Here is a 6038-nt window from a genome sequence, read left to right as displayed (position 1 = left end):
TTTGTTGAACTTTTCTGGTTTTTCTTGTTCCTCTCCCTTTTGGTGTTGCGTGAGTGAATATTTTTGTTTGCCAGCGTAAAGGGAAGGGGAGATATGGAAAACGGGGAGTCGGGCCAAAAGCTTTCACACACTTTCCCTTGTCGTTGTGGATTTTGCTTACAAATTAACATATAAATTGATTTTTCGCAGCGGCAAAGTGTTGAGCTTTTTGAATTGTCAATGTGGGCCAAAGGGGGCGGGCTTGTAAGATCATCAAGAACAGCATTTGAAACCCATGTTTTTCCTCTAAAAAATTCAATACTTTTGTTTACCACCGAGAGCGATTAAGATTCTATTGCAAGTGAAAAGTAATTGTCATATCATGGCTCCTTTGGCCAGGCCCAATCGCTTGGCCGTAAATCGCCTTAGCGCTTTCCCCCTAAGAACTGGGTCAACCGGAAGTTGTATAAATTACAAACCCCTCCCAGGCCGAAAAAAGAACGGAAGCAAAGCAACCACATGCCCAGCTTAGACTTATTATGGCAAAGATACTGCAATGGTTATCTTTAAAATAGCCGCAAAATCCATTTAAATTATACAACAAAGGATGGGCATAAACAAACAGAGCTTAGGCCAAGCCTTCGGGCCATCTTAGATCCAAAGTTCTGGCCAAGTTAATTACACTTAATACGCATGGAGTAGTGTGCGAGTGTGGCTGTGTGCGAGTGGCTTTGACCAGAAAACCTGTTTGGTTATTTGGTGATTTGTGTTTAGAGAATGTTCAAATATCCCTGCAAAGGGTTCGAGGGGTCGGGCCGGATTTGTGTGTGCCAAGTGAAAATATTGGGTAGTTATTCGGCCCCAGATAAGCATGAGAGATTGCATTTCAGAGGGAAGCAAGTGCTGTACCTTAGATTCGCTCTAAAATATGCATTGGGAGAATTCAGTTCATTAAATTCAAACAGAGCCCGAAGCGAAATGACAGGACACACGGAAGATATTTCAAAACAACAGGGCATAACTTTAATTCCACTAGCTTAAAAATAAATTCTTATATTAAAATAATTACTTTTACTTTAAAGCCTCCTTACACTTTCCTTACATTGAAAGAAAGTTAACCAATCTTGCAATTGTGGGAATAAAAGGTAGGATTTAAATCTTGTTTTTATAAGCTCAGGTTCTTCTGTGAAGGGTATCTCAACGTCGCTTCCATAAAGCCATTCCAACTTGAAACCTATCCGTATACTTGCCGAGTCCAAAGTGTGACCATTAAATATTTTGACAAATATTCTGGAAAACTCACCAGCAGAATGGCCAAGGAGCTGAGTTGTAGCAGCAGCTGGCCAAATTATTCTAATTGCCAGTCAATGGACGTTGCCTGGCAAAACAAATTTAAAATTCCATCAATTTGGCAAAATAGTGAGAGGGCCGAAAGATCCAGATCCGAATCAAATTATCCTAAAGACGTTGACATTGCTCTTTGTGAGCCGGATCTGGCAAATAGAAAGTTTTCCAAGAAGTCCTTTGTTCGTTTCATTTGTTGCAGTCTCGCAAAATTGATTTGTCAAGCAGCCACATTAAAAATTGACAACTAGACAAATACCAAGACGAGCCGGCCGGGCGAAGTATACAGTACGTGTAAGGTTTTCCAAGATGAATGGTCGTCCCACGTCATCTTCGGCCCAACTGGCAGGCCAAGCCTGTTTATAGTCAATATTTTATGAGTTTGAATTAATTTGGAGACGTCCACCGAGCAGCTGCTCGATTCGTGGCCGGGCACGTTTCGGTCCTGTCCATTGTTTGTCAGCCGAGTTTTGCAGTTTGACATATTTCGAGAGTCCACTTCTTCCTGGGACACCGAAAGTTTTTGTACATTTTTCGTATTAGTTATGCAAATTAATGTGCATGCATGCGTGAATGTGAATATTTAAATTCAGCTCTACGAGTAAGGGAACCTGTGACAAAAGACCGGGATCCGCTCCTCTTTTTACGGTGCAGACCGAAACGGGCCATATAAATGAAGCAAGTTCGCAAAGGCGCATTTGATGCCAGGGATTTGAAATTGGTTAAGTTTTGCAACAAGGCTAGGAACGTGCCCGAAAATACTGGGAAACTTATGCTCAAAGTTTTGAGCACTGCCAGTTTTAATTCAAAGCCTTAAATTTATGCACCGCCATCAATATTTAATTGGCATATTAAGCCGGCTCAACGCCTAATCTCTTTCAACCTAATGACCAACAAAGTTAGCCATGAATCACCTGCCATTTCGAGATGCTTTACTTATGCATGACTCTGATTGCCTTTCTTGCGGCTGCAAACCACACTCGCAAGCAAACAAACATACATCGACTGCCCGAATCGTTTATTTTATGCACAAGCACTTCCGAACCACATAGCAAATTTTGTAACAAACATTAATTTTGGTTAATAACTTTATAAGACAAACTAGCCAGCCAGTTGTGTAGACATCAAACGACCGCTCACAGGATACTTCGGCCCGATGCGCAAACTTTGACTCAACATTTTTCACACAATGTTCGGGGGCTGGGCCTCTGGGGCAGTTGGGGCATAAAATAGAATTGGAATAACCATACGATAAGCCCAATTTGTGCGCAGCTTTAGTGGAGCATTAGCCGTACATAAAGCAAAGATAGACGCCTCCATATTTGTGCGTTGATGTGCGTCACTTCCGCTTGTAATTGTAGCTACAATGTCACAATCACTAGACCATATAAACGCAGGCAGTTGGAAGGACGACGACGGGTTTGAGGAGGACGAGCGTGGTTCGGCCATCCTCGCACCCATAAACTACCAGGACACCCTCACCCACTACCACATACACGCCGTGGAGCTGGCTTTGTGTGCGCTTTTAAGTGGCTCTGCTTCTTGCCCACTCGGGCGCCATCCCACCAAAGTGAAACTTAGATGATGCACTGTGTCCTGAAACCAGTGTCGATAACTGGAGTCCACTTAGTACCCTATAAACATGTTTTTTATCAGGTTCTGAGGGCTTATTAATAATATAATAATTATATAGTACGACCTTTTTTTCATGCAAAAGACGTATTTTTGAAACGGAATTAACGAAAATAGCATTGATTATGTTTTTTTTAACACATCCCTAGTCCCACTAAAAATTCTTATTGCAGCTTTTCATTTAAGTAACCCTTAACTTGAAAACGTATACCTTAAGGTAAAAAATACTTTTAAAATTTGTAAAATTAAATTATAATGCTACACTTCGGAAATTCCGCATACTTAGAAGAAATTTGCCTTTCAGATTGTGGCTCATTGGAAACTCTTGGAACAAACAGTTAATTTTGCTGGAAGCTTGGCCCCACTGTGTAGTGCCTGGCAACCTCAGCCTCGCAGTCCTTGCTTGCCACTTTGTAAGTAGCCGCATGGAAGACACACGCCCAACCATATTCGCATCCCCAAGATACTTGGCATCCGGCAGATATGGTGTGTTTGGGCGCTGTGCATTGCCTTGGCAATATTTACAAGTCACTTGTTTTTATGCCTACATTAATTATGCGCGCCTCTGACTTTGGTTTTTGGTCGGAGCCGAGTGTGCTCGTCTTTGATTTTGATGCCGTTGCCGTCGCCTTCGCCACAATTCCTGTTTGGCTTGGGTTTCTCTCCGGTGCTGTCAACGATGTGGCTGCTCGAGGGGGGCTCACGGCCCTTATGCTTATCCCCGCCCACTTTCGTGGTCGTATTTTTGCGGGCTTTAGACGGCTTTCGGGTGTGCGGGCTTAAGGCACTTCCAATAAATTTCGACACTCATGTGGAGCCGGCGCTGGCGCGGAGCTGGTTTAAACCCTGCTCTTAATTGCTCGGCGCTGGCAAGTGTCTTTCGCTCCGGGCGGCCATCTACAGCTTCTACAGCTGCTCATAAATGTCAGGTCGAGGTAACAACTGGATGGCTGCATTAACTGACCCAGTTGTGCTTCCCTTTTGGCGCTCGCAGCCTCTTTTAATGACATTATTGCGCACTGAAACGTATAATGTGCCAGGGCCCGGATCCGGGTCCGGGTTTTGAGTCCGGGCCTTGTGCTGGCTCCGCTTTGAGCCAGGCTGCGACCTTGCCGCACCTTGACGTGCTCATTTTGGGCAGACACTGCGTATGCGTGATGTGCGCATCTTGAGGCCTGCGAGTAACCTTGTGCTGCAACGGGCTTTGTTGCTCGAGTAAACTTGCAGCAGCAGAGCTGTCATTACTTATGCCAAAAGCGTGTGTGTTCGGTGGGCATTTGGCAGGGTTTGGGCTGCCTTTGACTTACGGTAATTACGTTTCACCTTACTTACCGAGTTTATGAAATTATTAATAACCAAATATGTTGGACTTTAAATGCTCAAAGCATTTTAAAACAACTTTCTCTCACTAATTGACTTCAATTTGCACTTACCCTGTATGGAAGCCGATAGATTTAGTTACTAAGTAAATTCTGATGTGATCTATTTCAGCTACTTCTGCCCTACTTTTGCATTTTCTTAGCTTAGTTTTAAATTTTTCAGATAATCCAAGGTTACATAAAGATGTTCGTTCAGAGCGCTATATATGCGATACTTAATCAAAACAAAATTGTGTTTATCTGCACTGTTGTCCGTCTCTATTTCCACCCCCTCGCCGTTCTTCTCTCATTTAATTCTCCTTCAATACTCCAACACAGCTAGTTCAGCACTACTGCAGCCCCAGAGGGTTTTTGCATAGCCTACTTAGCGGCGCATTTGCATCTCCCACGCCATTCGCTGTTAGTCCGGCATTATCCAGCTGCAAAAAGAAAAAAAGGCTCCATTTCCATCTGTTTAATATTCAATCGCTGGAATTGTTTGCACCCCCTTTGTTGGCCGAGCAGCGGCCATTTGGCTGAATAAGAAGCGACATAATTTAGTTTTTATTAAATTCTTCAGTTTAATGCGTTTATTCGGTTTAATTTCTCTCTTATCCTTTTTACACTTGCTTCTGTTATTATCAGTATGCATTTAAATTTTAATTTAACTTAGAAAATTAGTTTATAGCTAGATTGTGTGTCTCCCATTGTCCTTCTGAACTGTATTTCTGTCTGCTATCTTTTAAATGTTCTGCGACCGTTTATGGCCTTTTATTTGGCTTATGCGTATATGTTCTGCTTGGCCTAACCATTAACTTAACGCTAAACATTCTCTTTATACTGTAGTGTATGCCACATAATATTTAAAATTATTCCGCCTGCAGGCAATTCTATTCCTTAATTTGCCGTCGAGTGTGTCTGTGTTTGGGCTGAGATTTAAACAGTTTGCTAGGCTAAAATGTTTTGTGGTATTTTTGCTTTGTTAATTTCGTGTCCGCTGCTATATTCCTTTAGGTGCATTTTGCCAACTTACTCACTTGGTGAAAATAAAACCTAATCGTTCGCTACATACACAAATCATTCTGAGTACGAGTGTGTTGGTGTGCCTGCAGGTGTCAGTGTTTGCTGGTTCTTACGTCTAATGATTTATTTATGCAATTTACAATATTCCATATTGTGCTTAAATGATTGCTCTGCCCTCGCTTCCTCATATGCATTTTAGGTATTGCCAACTTTTTATTTTTGCCCTCTGGCACTCTTCAAAACACTTTGCAAGCATTTTGCAATCTCCGCCCTTCTCGATTCTATTTCCATTTATGTTACAGTGGGAGATTCTTGAACACTTTACAGAACATTTACTTTAAAAGGTGAAAGCTTGGGCTCTGTTTAAACGGTCTCTATAGCTACATTTACATACAAGTCTCAAACGGTTGGGGTATCCTATAGTTAGTTAGTTAGTTACGATATCTACTTTAATGTTACCCGGAAACACTTGTGTTCATGCCTGCTCGATTCGCTACAACAAACATAAGGCGGGAGAATCAAAGTCAGGATGGGATGCGATAACTTGGGATGGGTGAAAGGGAAAGGTCTGCTTCTGACCCGAAGAAAGTTCTGTGGAACCAAATGCGATAAATTATTTAAATGCTACACTGGAGCGGATGTGGCCCGAATTAAAATTTCATAAACTAGAGCACACTACAAAGCAGAAGCCCTTAATGCCAC

Source organism: Drosophila biarmipes, chromosome 2L, assembly GCF_025231255.1.
Source record: "Drosophila biarmipes strain raj3 chromosome 2L, RU_DBia_V1.1, whole genome shotgun sequence".
Classification (NCBI taxonomy): domain Eukaryota; kingdom Metazoa; phylum Arthropoda; class Insecta; order Diptera; family Drosophilidae; genus Drosophila; species Drosophila biarmipes.
The sequence above is the reverse complement of the archived record's forward strand: the minus strand, read 5'-3'. Positions refer to the sequence as shown.